Source organism: Lates calcarifer, linkage group LG7_1 (genome assembly GCF_001640805.2).
Source record: "Lates calcarifer isolate ASB-BC8 linkage group LG7_1, TLL_Latcal_v3, whole genome shotgun sequence".
NCBI lineage: Eukaryota > Metazoa > Chordata > Actinopteri > Centropomidae > Lates > Lates calcarifer.
Window position 1 is genome coordinate 18,591,966 of NC_066839.1, and position 25,344 is coordinate 18,617,309.

At 40.1% G+C, this 25,344-nt stretch overlaps 1 protein-coding gene across 4 annotated transcripts in view; it reads left to right on the forward strand.

The window, feature by feature from the left end:
- Window positions 1-22,869: 22,869 nt before the first annotated feature.
- Window positions 22,870-25,344, forward strand: part of fam49a (family with sequence similarity 49 member A) — a 31,472-nt gene continuing 28,997 nt past the window's right edge. For 3 of the 4 annotated variants that reach the window (XM_051071988.1, XM_018694763.2, XM_018694761.2), the window contains exon 1: window positions 22,870-23,005. The gene's annotated coding sequence lies outside the window, so the exon portion shown is untranslated. Of the gene's footprint in view, window positions 23,006-24,033; window positions 24,057-25,344 lie in introns of those variants that run through there. The other variant, XM_051071989.1, reaches the window with a different exon arrangement.

Below are 25,344 nucleotides of genomic sequence, written 5' to 3' on the forward strand. Positions count from 1 at the left end.
GTGTTCAAAAGAGGCCCTATTAAATATTCAGAGCTGTATCTTAAGCAGTTCATGGCTGATAGTGGAAAGTGTTTTCGGTGCATCGTTCTGCACGCTGATTTCAGTGCTGTTGGGCCTGAATGAGTAACGCCCCCGGGAGGAATATAATTTACATTACAAATTATGTTTCTTAATGTTTTGACCCAAAATGAGAAACTGTTACAATTTTACTCATACACACCGCTAACCAAAAAGTTTGTTTGGCTCTATTAAATAAAGAAAGTAAATGAAAAACAAAACTGCTGCTTGGTTTTGATTATGTATTTTGTTTTGATGTCATGTTCACTGATCACACCAAGACATGCAATCCATCAACATAAATATGAGATGGAAAAGTTTTATTGTTAAGAGAGCATATTTATTGTTGAAGCTCAGCATTTCTCTATAACACTGAAAACAAGGACACTTTTTAACTAAATGTTTGATTGCGTGTACTTTCATAATATGTGAGTGCACTTGCAGTGCATTTCTTGTAACCACGTTAAAGCACATTTTATTTAACACAGTCATAAATATGTGCATATTATATATACTATACTGGGAACAGGAACACAGTGATATAACTCAGGTGGTATCTTATGTCTTTTGGAATACATGGCTAATGCAAAAAATGTTTGCACTAATGTAAAGTTGAGGTACAGTTTCTTAGAAGCACATTGTTAGTTGGTGTATTACATGTATATTTACAACACAGTAATTAAGAATGTAATAAGATTTGCATTTAAGATAAGATTTATTTTAGTATATGCAGCTTTGAATCAGCAATTTGATAACTTTTATGCTATTTTGAGAAATGTCATTTAAAGCTGTGTATGTGCAGTGGGAAAGATATTGCTTGTATCGACAAACCCACACAGAATTATCACCTGACTCTGCAGTTCCCTCAGCACAGGAAGTATTTTAGCATCTTTCAGCTCATTGTTTTGGTTTAACAGCTAGCAACCTTACCGGTTCACTCTCACTGCTCTCATCAGCATCATCTCCAGCAGCAGGCAGCTGTTTTCAGCAGCGAAAGAGCTTGAATAAAACCCCACAACTGTCGTCAGGCTTTAATTCAATTGTTGCTGAATCCTAATTGTACTAATCCTAAAGTGCACAGAAATACATTGCGTGAAATTATCTTTTTCCAGTTAAACCTCACCTCATTCAAACCATAAAGGAGAGCACAGATGATATAAAAAATACATAAAACTTTCATGTGTAAAAACCAAAATACAAAATACAAAACAAAACAAAAAACATGTTGCATTCACCTCATTGTTCATAGCCTATTGCTATCAGGGAGTGACAAGGGGCTGGCTGGTGGATGGTTAGCAATGCTAACTTCAGTAGAGGAAAAGGAGAGAGAAATAGGAACAGCTCCTTTCTACTACTGAAGACAGCTCTTAGCAGGTAAACCAATGAAGTTTGATGCTGTATTTGTAATGCTTTTCTAGACTTTCTAGTAAACAGCTGCTAATGCTAATTGTTGCTACATAGGGATAGAACAAATAATTAAATGATAAATGTACAAATAATTCCGTTAAATTAAAGATGACCTTTTACACTCATTTATTGTCTGATAGAGTAGACTGAAATTCTAGGTATGTAAACAGTGATATCCCACACAGTTGTTTTCAGAGTCAATATATTGTCTTTTCTATAAACACAAGCTGAAGTCAGGGTTGTTCACACTGCTGGAGGGCTGAGGTTCTGACCTGATTATGTAGCTACGGCTTAAGACTGCATATAAGTAGGTTTCACACATACAGTACTATCGCCCCAAAACCATGAATCATTCTCACCATATGAGAGGATTGTGTATAAAGCATATCCCATGCATCATCCACTCCATGATATTTATTTGATTCTTTCTTGCCAGTGAAGCTCAACAAATTTAATTTATTGACGGTCAACCAATGTACCTGACCTTGTACTGATTCAACCTTCTTTGCATAAACAAAATGACTAACATCTTAGAATGTCAGATCAGTTAAATCAAAGTCTGGTCCCTCCTGGTCCTTTTAGAAATGTCACACTGGGGCCTGACCTACAGTTGACGGCTCTGACCCTACAGAAAATGTGGGTTCAAAAGCAGAGCTGGAGGCATCTGTGCATCTGTCTCATAAACGCACAGGAAGCATGCCTGCTGTGTTCTAGGGTTGTTGTTTTCTGAGGTCAAGATTTTCATAAAGGATGCAGATTTTGATCATTTGAGCTCAGAGTTAAATAGTCAGTGTATTTACCAAGAAATTTTTATATATGCATGTACGACAAAATTTGTGCAACAGAATACCTAGCATTTATTGGGTATAAATATTCAGTAGCAACTAATCTTTACAAATACTATAGTTTATATGGAGGATTTTTATCGCTTAAACATTAACTTTCAATTTGATGTCATCAACCAAATAATATAATAACGGCTCCCTTTCATGAGGGCATTGTTCTCCCAGTGCTTCATTTTGCCACAGAATCAAGAAAACAAATCCAGGTATCTGTTTGCATTTGAAGAGAATAATAAGATAAAAACAGCCTCAGGGCACTAGCAGCCACAGCACAGAACAGTCTTTGAAGTACCAACACCTACAGCTCCACTGTGTCATATAGATGCTGTAACAAGACTTTGAACTCTTGTCAGACAGGATTACACTGTGGGATACAAACTTGTGCACTTCTCTGTGTACATATATACAAGTTGCCTTGGAGAGGTGATGTCACCTTAAACACCAGGGTGACTCTTAAAAATATGTCTCTAAAATCTTTATATTCAGATGAAGATGGAGGCTTTGAGACTGGAACAAAATCAGTTACAGATCAAGTCTAACACCTTCTTTTGAAAAACTTGTCCTATGATCCTATCTGTCTGACTCACTTCCAGTGTTGGATTCTCCTTCAGATGGCTTCAGAATGAAGTATGCCGAACTTTGTGCCCCATATAAAGGCCCATGTTTGTACAATGTTAGACATTTTACAGTAGAACTTTAGACTTTAAACCATAGTGTTTTTCACGTGTTCTAAAATTGAACCCTTTTCATTTGACATTTTTGACATTGGCTCTAAAGTCATTTAGCATCAAATCGATCCTTTACTTTCCATCCTTGGAATATGTAAAACAATGGTGAACATTACTTTAACTTCAAAACTCTTTTTACCCTGTTCCCCCATTACAGGGAACATTCCCAACCATTAAAACCTGGCTGGTGACTTAATTAATACCCTCCATTCAGAGAGGATTCAATATTCTTCATTTGAAATAATTTGGCAAACCTTAATTAAGTACCTTGAAGCTTGAAATTACAAGCCAATCTTCATTTTACAAATATGAATAACAGATATGTAAGGAATGGGTGAACTGGGCAATAGGGTGTGATGATCAGGACTCTGTTGCTTTCCTTGTTTTTTTCCTCTGGTTATTTTGTTGTTAATACTGTTATTATATTTTACAATTACTGATTGAATGTCAGTCCATACCTATGTATGTGTGTGAAGGCGTAGAAGGAGAGAAGGGAATTCTGTCACAACTTTACCTACATCCAAGGTGCTCAGTGAAGGGAAAAAGTCTGAAGAGGAAAAAACTCCATCAACCACCAAGTCCTCCGACCTAAATGACCACCTAATTTACTTGTTAATACAACGTGCCAATTGCAAGCCTACCAGAGCTTTGTTGTCATGGTAACGATAATAAATACACAATTAACATTGAGGAACTATATTTGGATAGGTTTAGACATAATAATTAAGTAGTCGGTTAGGTTTAGGAAAAGATTGTGGTCTGGATTAAAAAATGTTATGGAATTGTCATGGATAAAAGAAACAACTACTTCTGGGTTGGAATGGGCCCACTGTGTGAAAGTCCTGTGTTTCGATGCCCTATCCATTCACCCCAGCCTCCTCGTAATTATACTGCCTCATCTGCTATGTTACCGTCATAATAACTATGGCCACTAGATGTCATTTGACAACGAAACATAGCTACAGTTTGTAATAAACTGCTGTAAAGGCAACCAATAGGCTCAGTCTTTTACAGGACAGTCTCCCATCAACACTTTTAATATAAAGAACAACTTGTGGTCTTCATCGAGGTTATCATAAACCACATTACAAGGACCATTTAAATAAGAAAATTATGAAGCAAAAATAAATAAATAAATGAACAATAATGGTAAAGATGTATATTTTACATTTCTTAACATGTAGGTCTCACAATAAAGTTGTTCTTTACACTACAAGTGTTGCTGTGAGGGAAGGTGCTCAGTAAAAATATGTGTGAACTAAAAAACACCACTTTTGCTCTGTTGTATTATTGCTTTAACAGCTGTCGAACAAAAATGTAGGATGTGTGATAAATACATGGAGATGATTTACAGTTTAATTTCTAAAGCAATAGGGTGCACATTGTGTACTGTGTCATACCACTTTCTAATATTTAACCTTGCACAATATACAGCATGTACAGTATGTAAAGTTCAATCTGCTTTTATAGCATGTTAATTTATGCTAATACCTATTTGTACTACTATCACTAATACTCCTACTGCCACCTCTGCTTTCACTATTAGTATGATGTTGTTCTTATTACAACAACCACTACAAAGTATTGTTATTATGTAGAAATAAATCCCATAAATCATATCATTAGTCTTTAATAAATACAGATGTTAAAAAAAAACACATTCATCAGTGGGACAAATTGTATTTAAATAAATGAATTTCTTCATTAGCTGCTGTCCTTGCATCAACCACAAGAACCTGACATGCCCTTGGTGTGTGATGGACGACACTTACTTCCTCACAGCAGGTAAAAACGTCCCTGCATGTTCTCCTCTGATGTTTTGACCGAGCTCTAGCATAGGAGAGCAGGGAGTGTGAGAGATGCAGGAATGGTGCATGAAAAGAGATGTGAGTGTGAGGGGAGCGAGACAAAGGCAGATTGTGTAGTATAATAGAGGAAAAGGAGTGTCATGGGACAGACAGGAAAAAAAAAAACAAGAGAGCTATGATGAGATGATGGAGGGACAAAGGTCTGGAGTGACACTGGTGATTAGAAGAGAGGAAGGAAAGAATTGCAGGGAAAAGGGTGGGGGGAGGTGAAGGTCGCAGCGAGTGGTGTAATAAGAGAGTGAAGGAGCATTAGAGAGACAGAAGGATGGATAAAAAGAAAGAGAGAGAAAATTAAACAGGCCAAGGTAGACAGAGGAGTGAGAGACAAGGGAGTGGAAAAGGTGAGAGATATAGATTATGAGAATGAGAACAATGAATCCAGACAGGGGAAGAAATAAGTAGAGTGAATAAGGGAGACAGACAAGGAGAGAGACTGCGCTCCTGTGTGTTGCAGGGGAAAGGGAGAGAGGCAGAGCGCGCGAGGGGGGAAGCCCAGCAGATCTTGTCTAGAGGGGAAATTGCATTGCTAAGGATTTATTGCTTCAAGTGTAATTGGGTTCAACCAGCGCCAGGAGAGAAAATCCATTGAAGTCTCCTCTCCGGCGCAGTGGAGAGCCGGTTGTTGATCCGCTGTGACTCCTATATCCCTGCTGCTGCTGCTGCAGAGCAGGGTATTACCACACGAGCCAAGCAGCCCAATCATCTTCACTAGGAATGGACACACCTAAATAGCATAATAGCAGGGAAGGGCGCTAATAAAGAAGCCTCATAATTCTAGATACTTAGCAACTCAATTTACCATCATACACAACTGACTCTGAGCTGCTTTGTCCCTGATGGTGGTTTGATTCCATTTGAGCAGACGTTAGTATTATGGGCTGTAATATTAGCTCCATTGTTGGAGCTTGTTTCACGATTCTAATTCAGTTTTAGACGACTCTGGGTTGTAGGAGGAAGCAGACAAGCCACTACAGTGGCATCTGTATATGTATGTGAAGGATTTGTTTGAACTATTAAAAGTGAAGTAGATATTTGCCTCACATCATTCATGCAGATTTGACCACTGGACTGATGGGACTGGTGATGACAGACGCTATAGCTACCAACAGATACACTAAACTGTGTCTGTGGGAATTTGAGTGTGTTTGTGTTCAGCTGCACCTTTATGAAGTAGATTCATAAGACCTAAGGATACACACAATTTTTTTGCACCACACACAATCTTCACATCAAATCATGCAGTCCAACACTGAGCTGATAAAGAGCTAGTAGTTTGTAAAGGGCCAGTAGTGAGCACTCTACATACCTCTTGCTAGCTTAGTGCTATGTTTTCCATGCTCATAGTATAACATAAATGTCTTCTGAGTACAGTGCAATCAAAAGTGAACAGTTTGTTCCTGGTGGCTCTAATTAGCTGTTCCACACACCTTCAGATCCACACTGTGGAGGTTGAACAGGAGCAGTACATTATTACTTTTTCACAAATCCAGTGTCATAACCTCCACATTCACACAGACTGCCTTCATCTGTCAGAAGGGACGACTGCCGACCATGATTAATTCAAATGTCTCTGCTTCTGCTCTTAGCATAAATGGCTTCAGCTGAGAAACTGTGTCCAATTGAAATAGGCTACTACTTTAAAAAACTGCTATAAATGATATAAGAAAAAAAGTAACACAAAAAGTGAAGTATTACTGAACAAATATAGTTTTTCTTCAGTATTTTATAAAGGGGTTTGTTACTAATGGTAGTATTTTAACATTAGTAAAGTGAGAAAAAGAAAACTACTGGAGTAGGCTCCAACTTAATGCTGATATTAAGTCAGCTAATGTGATGAAGATCAGCTTGCTGCATGTGGTAATTTTGTGTTTGTCAGTGAAGTAACTGCACCATTAAGGGTGTACAGTTAAGGAGTTAAGGGTGGTTGGCAGGCAAGCAGGAATGACGTACCTTACTTCTGGGAACCATACTCTCTTTCCATTGGCTCACAGATATGGGGTCCCCAGATGTGACGCTGGACCCTCTCAGTTTAGTTTGAGTCTGCCACTGGAGTAATGATGGCACATAAATCAGACAATGGATTAATTTATAGTGCAAGATACTGTGTGGACAGTACATGCTATCCAACAACAGCATCCTCTACATGGTCTGCACATGCATGAGAGTGATGTACAGTTGAAGTATTTTTTTTTTCGCCTGACATTTAACTGTATGGTATTGGAAAATAGACTGCATACTGTAGCATAACATTTACAGTGATTGATACGTGCTCTGAATGGGCAGGAAGAGAGATGCAGCTCTTTAATTTGAATGACAGTGGAAGCATGACACAGTCAGTCCAGAAAGGGTTTCCTGGTGCAGCACAGAAGGGGTTTTATGGATCTGTGTGTGTGTGTGTGTGTAGGTGTGTGTGTGTGTGTGTGTGTGTGCTCCCATGCTCACCCCACCCGCCACTGCAGTGCGATCCCCTACCCCACCCCCCTGACATGCAGCAGCGTTCACAAACCCACACTGCAGAACAGAGCAGGCCTGGCTCTGCATACCAATCAGAGTGGAAGAGAGACAGACGGGGAGTGAGCAAGAGAGGGAGACAGAGAGTGAGGAACAGAGAGAGAGAGAGAGAGAGAGAGATCCTATAATGCAGAGACAAAGAGCAAGAGATGAAAGAAAAGAAGAACCTCTCCCTCTCTCTCTCTCTCCGTCTCTCCTCGTTTTCACCTTTCGCAGTCAGCTTGTCATCCTGCCCGGCCGAGCGGGTTACAGCTCTGCGGCTCATACAAAGGGATTCTCCTTCCCAGGCTTTCCCTGCTGGGGGAGGAGGGGTGGAGGCAGGTAGCTGCAGACGCCTGGCAGTCAGGTGGTGTAGCAGAAGCTCTCTGCTTTGTCTTGATAACAGTATTGACTGCTTCTAAAAATGGGAGACGCATTGACTGAAGCTCAGGGAGTGTGTCTGTGAAGGGCTGGGGACCGGGACCCAAGACACAAAGCATATTCAGAGCGGAGCTGAAATAATAATTTGCTTAATTGACTTTCTTTGGCTGTGAGAGAACAGTGTCATTTAAGCTTGGGTGGTATCAAATACCTGAGAAATGCAGGTTTAATTATTTTTAGGAGAGCTGCTGCAGTGCAGTAGGAGCAAAAATGTAACTTGAACCAACGCAAGGTTTTATGGGCAGAAGGAGACGGATGTTGACATTTGATAGCCAGTAGTTATTCGTGCTTGGAGAGCCTAGAACAATAATCAGTCGAGGGTAAACTGCAGTCTGGACTGCAGCAGATATTTCTTCACCTGTTCTTGGTGTAAAAATCAGAGAAGGTGGATGCACGTCCATCATGCTTAGCTGAAGGACTGTTTTGACCACTGCTGTCAAAACCTTTAACTTGACAGGATGAAGGGTTTCAGAAACTGTCTCTGATGAATGTGCAGCTCGAGAGTTCATGGAACTTTTGTTTACAAGCCTCAGCTGGCTCGTGTTCCAAGCAAACCAAGTACAAAAATGAACGCCACAGTGCCCTCACTCGGTATCACAGTACACACTGGAGTGCATTATTGCATTTATACCAAGGACCTTCACAAAAGGAAACAAGAAAAGGTAAAAACTTAATGTATGGCTGGACCATGTATGGGTGTGGTGCCCACTCCACATGCCCATACATGGTCAAAGAGGAAAAGTCCAACAGCCGGCTGACCAATGGTGTAACTTCACAGACTTTCCTCTGTTGAATTACTAGATAACTTAGATAGCTAGCTCAACAAATGATTCAAAGGAATCAGACATATGCTAAGGTCTGACAAGGGTTCACATGTTGACGTTGCTTCGATTTTAAAGGCTTACGAGTTGGAAAATGCTTGGAAACCCCTGCACTGATCTGTAGTTATTTAGTGGAAGATGTATCCTTTATCCAGGGATTATTCATTATTATTCTAAAATAGTTTCAGGTTACAGGATGTTCCTCTTTAACGATGCATAATAAAATGGAGGCTCTTGAAGGGAACTGAAAATTCTGATGATCCTTTGTATAAAATCTAGGGAATCAAACTAGGAATACATGAGACTGTGTCATATTATGTACTTCAATCTTGTAGAGTTTCCCAACAAAAGAAGCAATGGTTACAACAGAATCAAACTCTGATGAACACAGCTTAAACCAGACAAAAGACATTTCTATAGATAATAACATTGCTGCCCTGCAGGTTCAGCAGTGTTCTAGTAGTAGAGTAATAAATGGAGAAGGTGGAGAGAAAGGTATTGGATACATACATGGACGAAACTTCAAAGCCACTGGCTCATGGAGGACATTTGGCTGCAAATCTAAACCTGTGATTTTGATTCCTATTGCAATAAATTGCTTTAATATCTGGTTAGACTCATACATGACTTCAGACTCATCACTATTCATGTTTTGGAGTTGCCCTGCCCAGCACAGCTAGACTATTAGACTTAACCTTGAGAACAAGTGCACAGACATTTCCATGTGGAGACATCTCCCATTGAAAATTTGTGTCAGGTCAGGTCAATAAAGAAGCATGAAAAGGAAAGCGTTGTGTGTCCAAACACTCTGGCACTGGAGAGAATAGAGGGCACTTCTGTAGGGGTTTGGTGTCAAGAGTCATAGAAGGTTCTCTATAGTTTGGGGGTTTCATTTAATGAAATAGAGGGCGTTTTGCTTGAGGGCATTCACGAATTAAGAAGCTTTTATTTCATGGTGCATTCAAAAGAATATAAAAAAAATAACCCCAATATGTTTTGCCAATGATGTGGCCTTCATCAGACCAAACTGTATGAAAAATTCAGATGAACAGCTCATATATTTACTCAGCAATACACACTGGAAATGACATAAATTCAGAGTTTGTCATCCAGTATAAAGATTTATCTTTGACCGTTTCAAAGGAAAAAACAGTTTACTGTCCTCAGGAGATATTTTTCTCATCAGAAGAGATTGAGAGCGTTTTCACTTTGCTCTCTCAGCGGGAAAAGTGAATGCAGTTCAGCAGTAAACTGACCCTTCTTCTACGACAAACCTGAAAGCACCACTGTGACTGGTAGGTGCCAATTGGACAGTCCCCAGGACAACAATGTTCATCCAAGGAAAGGAAACAAAGGTGAAAAGCGCTCACCATGATAAAATCATCAATCACAGTATGTGCGATTTTGTATCATCATGACTCCCTAAATTTCCTGGAAAATCAATAAACATTCATCCATCTATTATCTATTCCACTTATCAATAAGAGATGTGGGGAAGCTGGAGCCTATCCCAGCTGACATTGCACGAGAGGCAGGGTACATCTGCCAGTCTACTGCAAGGCTGACAAATAGAGCCATTCACACTCACATTCAGACCTACGGGCAATTTGGAGTCATTTAAACCTAACCAACCTAGCCTGCATGTCTTTGAACTGTGGGAGGAAGCCAGAGTATGCAGAGAAAACACACGCAGGAACAGAGAGGACATGCAAACTCCACACAGTTTGAAAAGGGACTCGAATTCAGAACCTTCTTGCTGACCACTGTGTTGCCCCAAATCAATAGTTAATGGCTAAACAACCACAGTGGAGTGTTTTTGGCTAATACTTGACAAACCATTAATTCACAACATTGACAATAAATATAGATAAAGATATAAAAATTCTATATCTCCTAAAAAGCAGTTCTGCTCATCGATTTGAAATATTACCCATTATGGTCTTTTTCATCACCTACACTGTGTTGTAAAATATGTTGTCTTGCTGTATATATTGTCATATTACAAAAAACCATAGTAGAGGCTGTATGTCAGTGGTTCATTGACAATAAGATAATAGGAACACACAGCCGTCACTTACTGACATATCACTACTGTCATGTTTTCTGCAGTGTTGATGCAGTCTCTCCTCGCTTTCAGGAAGAAAGTGAGTTCTTCCTAAAATGCTGGGCCATTAATTTTGGCTGCTTGCAGAGCAAGGGACACATCTGCTGTGGTATCCACTGTGAACAGGGGTGTAACCAAAGTGTTATCTCCCTTCTTGCTTGTCACCCTTCCCTCATAGATGAAAACTGGGCGTGGCTGCAGCAGAAACCAACTATGTGTGTTGTATCATCCGTTGTCAATCACAGGCCTGCTCTTGGAATAAATCTGTGGGGATCCTCTCTGATAGCAGATAATGCTGTCACGTTAGCTGGCGGAGAAGAAAATGAGGTGAGATAAAAACACATCGTTCCAATTCATTTGCCCTGTCGGCCAAAGCTGCACACCGGATAATTCGACGAAGTGTGGTTCAAATGGGAGGGGGGATATATGATTTAACCAGCCTCAGCGCTGAGATCATTCTGTCGTTTTAGCTGGAAATAATGGTCACCCTTGCTTAGCATCAGAAGGGTGAATTATTGTCACAGCAAATATTCTGGGAAACCACCGTCTGTGCTGTTACTGCCTCTGCTCAAACTATTACAGCATGTGAAACTGCCTTTGAGTTATTCAGGAGAAAAAGGTTAATCTGCCATATTGATTGACTCACCAAGAACAGTAATTCTAATCATTACTTTAGACTTTGTGAGCTCCATTATCTTCTATTACCCCAAGCAATTCTGCAATCCTCTGTGTACAGTGAATTTTTATATTTTGTTCTTTAATTCAGGCCTCAGAGAGAGCAAAAAAAGACAGGAGAACAAACACAAAAGAGACCTAAATTATCTGCCATTCTGCATATTCAGAACACTGTGAGTCGTCAAAACACAAGTGGTAAAATTACTAGAAAACAGACAAATCAAAATATAAGCTTAATTATGTATTTGTCTTGATGCAAATGCACCAAGGCCCCTTAACGCCCCAGCAGCACAGGCAGCAGTAAACCCGCCACGGAAAAGCAAACAAAATCCAACGCTTCCGACCACTGATTGCACGTCAGTCCCCGTCAAGCACGACTCAAGGCAATCAGCGGCGTCTGTCTCATTTTGCTAAGCAGCTTGTGTGCATGAGCGCATGTGGGGGTGTGTGCAAGAAGAAAAAAAGAACAACAGAGAAAAACAGAGACAGAGAATTGCAATTATCTGTTTTTATATAATACAGTAACAGCTGCCACTGTTTAGAGCAGGGGGAACGCCATTTGTTTTAAGTAGAAATAATGATGATGCCCCAAGGTCTTTGACTTCCATCTTGAGCGTTACGCAACTCCAGCTCTGACTGGGACTGGAAGATGTTTGATTCACAGAGCCTTGGATTACATAATTCAAGTGCAGAATGGAGACTTTCATGTATATTTCAGAGATTATCCATTATTTACTAAAGGAAGTTGGCTTGCTCTTCTCTTTCTCTCATGCTGCTTTTTTGGACTTAATGAGGAGAATGTCTTCTCAGAGAAAGTGAGCAGAATTTCCCCATGGCATCACAGGGATGATACCCTCAGAACATTATTTGTCTTGAAATACTATTGTGCGTGAAGACAAATAAGAGCTGTTGTCAGAGTTCCTGTCAGTGGATCCTACTTTTTTCCTGTGCAGACTGATGCAAGAAAACTCAACAAACTGTGAGGTCACCACTACAAAGCAGCGCACACACATACAAGACAAATCCATTTTTTCAACTGCTTCTCTCTCTCTCTCTCTCTCTCTCTCTCTCTCTCTCTCTCTCTCTCTCTCTCTCTTTTTGTAGTTTCACGCTTGAGTTCAAACACACTGAGGGAGCGGCCGGGCCCCCGAGGGCCGACACCGCTGAATTAAATTCAGAGCCATGAAAGAGTGAGGGGACAAGAAACTGCAAAACGCCTGTGAGGGAGGAAGTTGCTTACCACTTATGAGGCTAAAGTCCAAGATTACAGTGAGGACAAGCTTCTGTGAACTGTAACAAACTGGTGCTGCAATGCACACTGTGTGTTAATGTAATATCCAAGAAATCTGTTCCAGGATGCAAATTCAGAACTTGTAGCTGTTTATGTTGTCCTTTAAATGCAAATGTGACCCAACAATATGAGTCAGAGAAGCACACTTCACATCTCAAAGGGATTACAGGAAGGAGGCAAGACAAAAAACATGGTGTTGTAGTCTGTAATGCTATTGAAGTAGCTTTGTGGAAACTGGTCTTCAATGACAAACAAAAGATTCAATTCTAAAGTCATATAAAGTAGGTTTCTACTAGTTTAAAGCTGCACCACTCAATATTTTTTGTCAAATTAATTTTTATGATGAGAGACTGTCATAGTGAAGAACCCACAGCAATCACTGCGCAACCCAAGTGGCCAGTTTAATGTTAAAGTGTATTGTAACAGTAGCATAACTCGAGAAGAGTCAGTAAACTTTGCACAGGAATATATTTTGAAAGTTTGTTTACATTAGATAACATTAGATAACATTAGCTACCATTAGTAAGGCTGTAGCAATAAAACCTCTTACTGTGCTGAATTGAACAACGGTGCATTGTATTGCTCAAAAGTTAAACTTTTCATTTGCAAAAGAAAGAATTTCTTCTTTCAATTTCTTCTTTCATAACATGGTGTCACTTTAAAGGAGAATGAAAATTGTACCGAAATCCATCAAACCATGGCTGTGTTAGATCAGAATCAGAATCAGAATCAGACTTTATTGCCAAGTAAGTTTGCACATACAAGGAATTTGTCTTGGTATATTGGTGCTAAAGGACAATTATTATAAAAAGAAAAGAGCAAAAAGCAAAAACTATATTTACAGGAACATAAGTAAAGGAGCATAAATATACATATAGGTTTTGATGGACTGCAACCTCCTGCCAGAGGGGAGTGACCTAAAGAGATGTGTGTGTTGGAAGTGTAACCAGGCAGCTGTTTATCTGATATGTTAGCCATATCAGCTTTACAAGGCCATAATATCTGTAATAAAAAAATTATTACTGCTGCTTTAAACGTGAAATAGTCATATACTATACTGAAATGTTTGACTGTTCATGTACTGACTGAATGATATCTGGTTGTGTCTTAAATTTTGAGTGCAGCATGTTACTGCCGCTGAGGAATACTTGGAGAGGGAGAGTTAAGCTCTCAAAGTTTCTTTTCTTTCACACATCCTGAGCCTCCCATCAGCCTCTCTCTCTCTCCGTCACCATCTGCCTCCCTGTTTAGCATTTCTTACTTCAGTTACCTCATCACTACATGTCTCTCTGTCTCTCTCAGTGGCTCTTTTCATTCTGTCTGTTTCTGTCTGTTGCTCCACACCCCCAACCCCCTATATTTTCAAAGCATACATAGGAGACTATATATAGATTCACAGCATCATTACCAGCAGCAGCGGCCGGTAAACCGAGCAGCAGCAGCAACCAAGATGATAAAACGGGAGCACACAGTGGAGCTGTCTGTGATGGATGGTATGAAGAGGAGGGTTGTGAGCCTGATATGGAGAATCTGTGTAAGCCATGTTAGTTCAGAGCTGCTGCAGTGAGAGAGCTTATATGACTGCTGACAAATTCATGACAACTAGCCTGCATAGCTAAACTAAGAGCAAGTCTTGCTTTGTTTTAAAAAAGTATTGCTATTTCTGTACTGTACAGGTTTTTTGAAGGTTAGTAATTGGTAGGGTCTGAGAAAATTAGCATTAAACCCCCATACACATCAAGGGGGCTTCTGTAATCTGACAACTTCATTGTAATCCTCCAGGCGGGGGCAGCAATTGAGTGAGTAAGAAGGATGCCATGGTTCAGTATCCACTGACAACTAGCTGTGAGAAGAAAAAGCTTTAAGGCAGGGTGGTAAATTCATTTTAATGACACTTAGAAAAGCCTGACTGGATATTTTATTGGACTGATAAATCTTTTGGAAACGCCTCACTCAGCCAGAGGAGGTGAAGATGAAGATGAAGAAGTGAAGGAACTCACTTTTTGTGGCGTTCATTCGTCATTGGCTTCACCAGTCTTGAATAGTGAGGGTTGCACAGGCTACAGAACGAAAGAAGAAAATGTATGTGAGTTCTCTGCACAAAATATAATATTGAAATAGTTAAAAGAACTGAAAAAAGATGAAGTGGCAATTGAAATTCAATTACTGAGAAAGGCTGATATCACAGTTAAAATGGAAGAACTCAAACTCAACTCAAAGTTTTAGGTTAAGCACGTGTTAGTACAATTTTAAAAAGTAAGAGAAGTGATGAATTGAGATGGAGGGGTCAGTTCACAGGTCTTTACTTTCTTCCAGAAGTAGAGACCTGTGACTTTAAAGGGTTTGAAGGGTCTGTCATTAGAAGGATAAGAGACATAAGAAGTTCAAATGCCAGTTAAGGAATAAAATATGAAAGCAGTTGAAATTTATGTGAAACCACTGAAAGCAGTTGAAATGTCACTTGAAGAGAGATATGAAAGCAGTTGAAGTTTTAAGAAAGACACAGGGTTGTTTTATGGGAAAAGTAGTATCCAGTGTTTCTTGAGCTTGATCCATACTAGTGACTAAAAGTCAGGATAACTCAGCGTCTGTGCATCGATCGTTACCTTTGTTCTTTAATGAGTCTGTAATGAGTTTATTTTATGGTAGTGCAACACCAAGTCACTGGAGTACACCTTTGAACACAGAGGCTTCAACTGGCCACAAAATGAATACAAATTTTGCCCTGTACATTTTGAGCGATATTGGCCATAAACACTGAATGAACATCATGTGTAAGTGTCATCACACACGCCAGCCCACTAATGAAATATTGGACAAGCTGATCAATAGGCCACATTCAGTACGCCTCCACTAACTTCAGCCAGTGGGCTCTGCCATTTGCAATAAACTGACACTGTAGCAGCAGCTAAGGTCATTAAAAGAAAAGGAAACGGCATGAGCTGATGTTGCTCCATATATCTTTCTTTCAAAGAGACTATACCTGCAGAACTTCTAAAAGTGCTAATATGCAGAATCAATTCACTAAGGGGACACATGATATTAGCAATGGGGTGTTTTTTGCATGCAGATGAAAACCTAAGGAGTGCAGAAGTGAGGATGGAATGTAATTCTATAGTGTACATTAGAGATCTATATATTGCTACAGTTTCTTCCTGCCCTCTCATTTGTTATGGTCAGGCTGCTTTGGCAATGACACTCATCTGTAGTCCCTCAGGTACCTACAATAGAACAAAGACAGTAAAAAATACAGTGTGAGTTCTTTCATGGTGATTTCATTTGTGACAATGGCAGTAAAAATGTAATGTGAGTGTCAACCTTTTTGCAGCCTTACAATATTCTGTTGATGAACTTTTCAGTTTAAATCATATGGTACCATATGTGTGGTACGAAGATGAATTCCCCATTTTGATAAAGGGCTTGGATTTTCACCATCATCATAGGCTCCTAATTAAGGTATAAATCAAAACGCACCGTGTTGCTGGACCGAGCGAGAATGATGAAGGCGGGAGTGAGTGTCGCAGTGTGTTAATCCTGACTCTCTGTGCCACTGTGGCTCTGCCAGACTAAAGCACTGAGCTGTAGAGACAGCAGCATCGCTCACAGGCTTTGTCTCACTCTTTCAACTTATCTTTCTGTTTCTGATCCCCTTTCTCTTTGTCATTTATCCATTTTATTTGATTCTTATGTCCCTATTCCACATTTCATTCTAGTGTTTTCCTCTCCACCTTCTATAACCTTTTCATAAAATTTGTCACTTCTCTCACATGACATAAAGAGGAATCTCACTGAGTTGTTTACCATATCTACTGATCTCTCCTTCTCTCTCTTTCTCCCTCCCTCACTCCCTCCTAACAGTCATTGGCAGCACTCGCTCAGTCGCTCTCTCTGGCTCCCAGTAGTTCCTCACACCTCCTCAATAGTCACGCTCTGATGCCTCGGCTGATTACATAAGAACATGGTGTCAAACGACCACTCAGTCACCGCCAGCAGAGAAGGCTGGGGAAACACCAACACCACTTTCCACAACAAAACAGTTTGTGTTTGTGTGTGGGGGTGGGGGGGTGGGCTTTGCTGGGACAGTTTCCAGAGCTGATTCAATGTTTAATTTACATTTTGAAATGGTTTCCACTGGTTTACTTACAAACAAATGGCATTTCATTATGCAGAACAGTAGATTGTTTTCTGTATGACATAGTCACCTTGATCAATACTTAATTCAGCCATCTTGTTGGTCACGAGTGAAACTTAAGTCAATAGCACTCAGTATTTTTGAAGTAAGTTTTAACTTTAAGAGTAGTCTAATTGATTTTTGGTCGGTATTGAACCGTTACGAGGTGCAATCAAAAAGTTCAGAGACTGCTCTTGCTACAAATGTGCAGCATGGAAATGCACATGAATCAGGTGCAAATGTTAACTTTTGTGAGTAATGTGTGTTACAAAATGAAATTCAAGCCGAAATATTGCTGCTTTGACACAGTAGAGGAGACTGGACTGTTTATGTACTGTGAGTGTAGTGTTGATTGGAGATTTTTCTTATTATTCTCAGCCTCATTTCTGTTTTAGTCAGAATTACTTCTTGTCTGTATTTCTTTGTTTTACTTCATTTCTTTGGATCTATAAGTGCACTGATGCTGACTTGATATGCCCAGTCTGAGGTGAGAAATGGGAAGTGATGGGGAAAAAAATAGGCCACAATACCCCTCTGGTAAAAACAACCATCAGCATTTTTGAATTAGAGTTTATACCCAAACCTTATGGGAACCATCCAAGCCTAAAGGATTCCAAGTTGGTTCAGGCTGAATTTCTCATTTATTTATTTCATTCGTTTAAGATCAAAATCATTGGTGCAATTTCTCATCAGAACATTATTTGCATTTTTTTTGGCTTCAGCCAGAACATAATCTGGGCTTCACTGCAGGTACACTCAGACCAGACTTGAATATTCAAGCACAGAGACGAGCTCCAGGGCGAACACTCTTTTTCAATTTCAGCACAAGCAATAAATGCTCATCTACCTACAATGTCTGAGTCCTCGCCACCCCCATTAATGTCTGACACTAATCTGATGACAAAGCCTTGGGTGTAGGTGCACAATAGCTTGAGAATAACTGTGGGTTTAGGTGTTTACTCTGCTTTCCCTTATGAATGATTTCTGTTTTTTGTCTCTCTCCTTTCTGTCTGCACTAATCAGTCAGCACCCCCAGGCTGCTGCTACTGCTGCTGCTGTTCTGTTTTCTGATGTGTCTCCTCACCAATAATTCTACTGCTGACCATCGATCGTGACACAAAAGGAGACGTTGTTGCCATCAATAACCCTGGAATTCTATGCAGAGAGCTACCCTGTGCCACTGAGATGCACCTTTCACAGGCAGATCAGTGTGCAAAAAGTGGAGAAAATAGGAAAAGAAAAAGAAAGAGAAAGGCGCACATATGTGATTAACAGCAACTAGCACCAGACCACTAGCTATCACAGCCTTGATAGTGATTCAGTGAGCTGCAAAGAAACAGGCAGAGAGGAGGAGACAGAGAAGAGGCGAAGGGGGTTATGACCAAGTTAATTAGATCAAAATGCCCAGAAAGATCCAACAAGTGCTCCAAAGTCTGGAGAGCCTGGCAGATCTGAGAAAGGCTGTTTACTGTTTACTGTCAAGATGGATGTGTGTATTTGTGTGTGTGACTTGCACAGCACGCTCACAGAACAGAAGCCAATTAGCATGACAACACTGCGAGGCTCATGGGTGTTGCAGAGCAGCGGAGCACTTAGGCACTGCCTTCTTTCAGGGCAGGCTGAAATTCAAACAGTATTTCATTTCAAATAGCTGTGAGCTTGATGATGCACAGTGAAATCTTTTTTGTGATGTTTCCCTAAACATCACTGGGCAGGACAGCCCAGCAGATGAGGTCAGACTCAGGGGACTTAAAAGTCTCAAACAGGCAACCATGAGCAACCTGGACCGAGCAAGAGGGGGGCCTCCGGCGAGGCCAGGAGCTTCCCCTCGGGCTGAGGTTCAGAGAGGTTTCACTTGTTTTTTTGAGTTGATACATCCCTCCCTGTGGTAGCTTTTACAAATATGAAATACTTTAAAGTGCAAACAAGGAGGAGCTGTTTAGTCGAGTGTCACCAGACCAAAGAAAAATGGAAGAAAAAAGGGGGTGGATTTGATTAGTTTTGTCCTCTCTGCTCGACTTGCAGCCCACCATGCAGAGCCTGGTGTTTCCACAACTGGGGCAAACAGAGAGCTGACATTTGGACACTTAACAGCGCGGAGAGGTTGTGAGGAAGTAGCAATGACACTTCAATACACCTGGTCCACTGGGCAACAAAAAGCCTTTTCATCATGCAGCAGCAGTGACATTTAGAATCCATGTATATTCACATCTGTTCTGGCAGCATTTAGATTCTGACCCACAAAAATGGAAATGTTGACATATCATTTAACATTTTCCCTGCCTCTGTTTTAAATCCAGAGTGTTTGAAAGGATGTGAAAATGGAAATGGTTGAGAATCAAACCAATTAATTAACAAGCTTAGATGCACTATTTTAGGTTCAATGTTAGCAGATCAAATATATTTTCAAGCCCTTTTCATATATGTGTATTGTTGAACAGCCAGAGTAATCCAAACAAGTCCATGAAGCCGTTAGCAAGAGAGCCCCGGCACCTGGCCAAGTATGGACATCGAGAGATGAAAGAGCGGGAACTATTGTTCTGCTCTGCCAAGGGCAAAGAGTTGAGGGAGCACTAACATGGCATTTTGTTTTTGTATTTGTTTCCAACTCCGAGGCCTGCATATTGATATTGGTATATGTATTACTTTATGCCCATATTATGCATTTGAAGTCACCTCTCTGAAACAACAGCCAATTGTATTACATCACTATATTAAGCTCATTTTCAATCCCCTTCCTGTGAGAAGATTAGTACAGACAGTAAACAAGATTTGGGTGTCCTTGTGACATTATGACCTTTGACCTCTTAACTTCCTCTCTAATCTACCTACCAATATGTAAGAGACACTGAAACCACTATGAAATATTTTTTTTATTTTGCTTTATCATGCCTAAAACTGCCAAGATGCAGCATAAAAATCTGTGTAACCCGCCTACTTATACACTCTCACATTTCTTTGTGCTGAGGGGATTAACGGATTCCATGTCATCTTGGTCATGTTGCAATAAAGGAACCATCATACATTACAGGATAACATTAACGTACATATGCAGCTTTACAGATGAATGACAGTGCTTATGTGAAGGATGGAGTCTGTGTTTTTACCCTAAGGCTAATATGATAAGGCATAAAGCGCTTGAAATCCTATAACCCTGTAGGTGATTGCTAGCATACCCCACCCACAGTTGCTGTGTTATGTTCATAAATTGTCAAGCATGAACTATAATATATAGAGCAGGCACTGTAGGACGTGGATGAGAAGTGAGGCAGCTGGAACATTTGTAAAACGTTTTTTTAAAAATGCACAAACTGTGGATCACACAGATATACAGCTGATTAGCTGCTATGCATTATCCATTAAAGATTATTCCCATTATGTTGAATTCTGTTGATATCTGTGCAGATAGAACAAGAGTCGGCTGAGTCAGCAATGTGGTGAGCTACTGCCACCCAGAGGCTGAAGGTGTTTTTAATGTTAATTCTGCAGTAGTGTGCCTGCATGGAGAGAGCGGATTTTATTTGCAAGTCAAACTGGAAACTGTTGAAACCACCAGTGACATTTGCATATAAAATTGACCTTAAACACGCAATGTTTAAATGTTCAAGATGGTCGTCCCTTTTTTTCTAGAGTGAGAATGTAACACTATATTATTTCATCTTTATATAGTTAGTACATGTAGATACACTGTGTGCTAAAAAGAATCTGCTTCAGAGACTAAGAGGGAGAGAGAGAAGGATACAAATAATACCTCTTATTGCCTCATTTGTGAAGCTTGCTTTTGTTCTTGCTTACTTTTCTTTACTTGTCACTGTTTGGTTGTAATTTGGAATTTTCCACTGATTAAATTATTACCAAAAGGTATGTTTTTTAAACTCTATTATCAACAACTCCACATTAATGTTCCATTGGCATTGAATTTGCCCTACAATTCCACTTAGCCACTGGGCCAATCATTACAAAGCATGTTGATGAACACACTATTTTAACAATGTTATTTGATATTTTTCAACTGAAAAGTTGGGAAGTTTCATCTAACCTGTTTTCTAGTTATTATTGTGCAAAGCCTGTACAGAAAAGATTCAGTGTGATCTCTTTACATCCAGTACACAGAGCTCTTGAGTTTAGGCTGCAACAGTGATCTCTCTTGGGACTGCCTTGTACATTATGACAATTATTATTCTCCAATAGTTAGGGGAACATTGCAAGCAGTCACCACCAGGTGCCACTTTTGGACAATTTTACAACACAAGACAATCTGTGTGATCATTATATTCTGTGACAAACTAATAATTCCTAATGTGAAAACTAGAAAATTCTCCTTTTCTGCCTCAGAGCAGACAGGTCAGAGGTCAGCCCTGCAATAATAAAGAATATGATGTGTTGGACACTTCATCATTGAGGCTGCTTGTTTATATGCCTCCTCAATCACCATGCAGTCTCTGTTTTCCAAAGCACAGTGTCATCAAGTGCAGCAGGACTAACACCTTCAGTAAGATATATGCTTATGAGGTTTCTCATGAGTCTAGTCTAGTCAGTTGATGAGCTGGATAGAGAGTGAAAATGTTAGTTGCATCACCTAAGTTTCTGTTATTGACCTTTTCAATGACTGTCTTTAAGCAAAGTGTATTTTTGTAAGGCTGTAACTCATAATGTTTCCTTTCTTGAGAACTGACCTATTTACAGTGTTGTCTCATGTTTCATAATGACATAACTCACATGATATAACACATCAGTGGATAATTATATAATCTAATGTGATGGGTGGACAGTGTAACAAACACATGTGTGTGGGTGTGTGTAGAGTTGCTGTAAAGGAAACTTAACTCTGCGACAACCAGTGGTTGTGGTAGTGGAGGATGTGGGTGTACTCTGACCCCCCCATCATCTGACCCAATGTGCGTTTACCCTGTACACACCTCTGACTATGCTGCTGACAACAATGAAATTCCCACAGTCACAAAATATAGACTCCAGCATGCAGTACAGCAAATCAGTATGGCAACACAGAGAGGAATAGCACCAGCAATGAGCTACATGTGGCCTTGAACTGAAAAGATTGTATGTTTTTATCGTAGAGCCTTGACATTTTAAAGGGTGTGTGTGTTCTTGCTTTGCATTGCAGCCCTCAGGGGCAAGTATGCAGGACCCCATTCTCTAGACCCACTCATGTTCAAACATGCCTTTGACTTCATCCATCAATCTTAATGCCAGCTTAGACCAGCCGTTAGAAGCAGGAAGTTTGCTGTGATGCAAATTCCAGTTTGAATCCTAACCCGCTTATGAATGTGATGTGGCCAAAAGAAAAGAATTTGGTTGCATAACATAAACAGTTCACTGGGCACAAGAATAATAAAATAAAATAAATAAAATAGCTTTTCATTTGCTTAGGACTGCAACTAACAATTCGCAATTGATTAATATTTACTATTATTTATTCAATTGAATAACTGATGAATGCTTTTTCTCCTCTAACCTAAAGTTGTTCACTTTGCTATCATATATGACAAAAAAATCAATTAACAGAATAGCTGCTGATTAATTTTCTGTCAATCAATTAATAGACAAACTTTTACTGACTACAGATATATATAGTAGTATTCCTGCCTTACAATACTGGCATGGATAAGATGAAGCTTATATGGAAATGTAACAAGCAGAAACATTTTCATATTCTAAATAACTTTAAAGCTGGTCAAAATGCAATCATTGTAATGGCCTGACAAATGAAAGAAAGAATTAACTATATATGCATATATTATTAACTATGTTGTATTTTCAGTGAATGTTTTAACAGAGAATCTCTGCCAGGCACTGCCAAAGGAAATAATTTGATGCATTACCATTGGTCAAAGAAAAAAAAACCAATAGCTGGTTTAATTGGTTTATTTCGTACTGTCCCTAATATTGGCCAATTAAAAATGTGACAGGGCGGGGCTTAAAACTCTTTTTTTTTTTTCTTGGTTTTTCTGGTGGCAGAGGGAGGGGTAAGTGCTGAGAGTGTTGTTGTCCGTGGCTGCTGGGGACAGATAGATCCTCCAAGGTCGGTGAAAGTACTACTCAAACCAAGACTTCAAGACTTTCAAGTACTACCCCCGGGAGACATACCGGTGAGTTTTTGGCCTTAACCAACTTTTATTCGTGTTTAGTGGGCGCTAAAGTTGGTTTTACTTCGCCTGGTGTCGTGCCAAATTGTGTATCCCCGTCAAATCAGTGACTGTCAAACGAGTTCACATGGGAAGAGATGCCGGGGAGGAAGCGCTAACTTGCTAGCTAACATTAGCCGCTTTTGAGCGCTGAAATTAGTTATGAGATTATGTAAAATAGTTGTGCAAGTGTGAGAAGACTTTAACACAGGGTTCACAGCTTTGTGCCCTGTTTTTAGACTCCCATATTCTTACGATGATATGCTGCCCTTTCCAGGTTTTGCCTGACAGCAGTGCAGGCTAGCAGACGGATTGGCTAGCCAGCAAAACTTAGCTTGCAAGTAGCAGCCAATATAGCTGCATTTCATTTGAATCTTCTCCTTGTCAGCTTTCCGACTGATGTCTTTACTCCTTTACTTTGATTCATAATTGCTTGAAAGAACGATTGAGTGAAGTGAAATACTGTGGGACTCGCTATGTTAAAAGTTGTGACAATTTAACAACTCTTTCCGTCCGCAATCACTGCGTTTTCACAACTGTGTAAAGTCCACCACTAACCGACATCATTGCACTGCACAAACAAAAGCAGGTGGTTGGGACATATGAGTTATTTCCTTTTTAGTGGCGCTCTCATGTGTGAATTTCTCAACCTGTTTGACCGGTAGAAGAGCCCCACTATACCAGCTCGGTTAAATGTTTGGTCTCTCAGACCGCTGTTGTAAATGCCAGACAACAGCAGCTGTTTATTTCACTTCTCTTGACCTGAGCTGCCAATGAGTGACTCTATTCTAACCCCATGGGATATTACTGGAGAACTTCATTACATCAGCAGCAATACAACATTACCCATCACTCAGTCCAAGCTCAGGTGTAAATGGTGGTACTTAGGAAAACTCATCGGGGGTGCAGTATAGTTACATAGTAGGTACTGATTGTCTAAGAAAGGAATCACGTTGAAGAACTTTCCAAGAATTTAGACTGAATTGTACAAACCAGTCAACCAGGCTGTGTAAAAGTAAGTGGACTCATGTTTCTGATGCTGCCAACTGAGATACCATTTTTTGTTATCTGTGAGAGGAATGTGCTTTATTGTGGCTCTCAGTGCACTGAAATGGTGTTCTTTGGTCGGCGAAGACATACAGCAACAGCTGCAGCCCTCAACAACGGCGTGTGTGTGTGTGTGTGTGTGCACTGTGTGTGTGTATATGTGTTTTGTTTCGGTCGGTATGCCAGGCTGTAATTGCAGCATTTCTGGAATGCTACTTGAATTCTGTGAGTTAAAACACACTGGACAATGGCTGTGGTGGATGAACCTGATCTCTCATGGTAGTAGTTGAAATGCTTTACATGTTCTTTGCATAGCCTAGCCTAGCTGTGCGTCTCAGTATTCACATTTACACAGTGAGGGCACGGTTGGGGCACACAGAGCTGTATATAGCCCCAAAAGGAAGATGCCAAGTCATTACTAAAAGCAGCAAGATATAAAAAGAATCTCTTATGATGTGGCACAACCACATGTAAACCAAGTCTTGTTCTGTTTGACTCTATAGAGGTACTAGACTTTTGCTTTCAAAATTCTGGCCAGCATCAGACGCCCCACACTATCTGCAGAGTTGTAGTAGAAAGAGCCTTATTTGATGAATATTGCTTAGTAATCAATGTCTTGCTTTGGAACGTCCCAGTGATCGGACCTATGTTCCTGCAGACTTTCACAATATCCAACCAATCATTTTACTCTCTGTTATGTGTGTGAAGCTAATGTAAACTGACTAATCAGCTCTTGTAGGGTTTTATGTAGTCCTTGTGGAACCATGGAAAGGGTTCAGATGCCGTGCTGATGCAATGTGGTGCAGCAAATGGGAGAACACTGAAAAGAGCAAAAGACATGCCAGACTTTACAAATGTATCTTGGCAGTGTTTGAATGCTGTGTGTGAATGCTCTGTTTGTGTGGCTGCTCTCTCACCGTTCAGTGTTTGTGTGTGTGTGTGTGAGTATGAGAGACAGAAAAACAGGATATGGTATCTCACACCCTCTCTAACAGTGGCAGCTTTTTTTCACATTGTGGTTTTTAACCTGCTGTTGCATTACAGGTTGCCTGAGGGGAGCACGTGGGGAAGCCTTTGTGTTGCATCGCCCTGTTTCTCTTGCACTTATTTAGCTCTGCTAGGCTGCTACAGTAAGATCACTGCCACAGTGTCTGAAGAAGATACAGTGAGAAAGGAATGCATAAATAGCAACCATAGTAAGCACGTGGAAGATGGTTAACATTATTATTTATATCATGTCAGGGCAGTCGAGTATT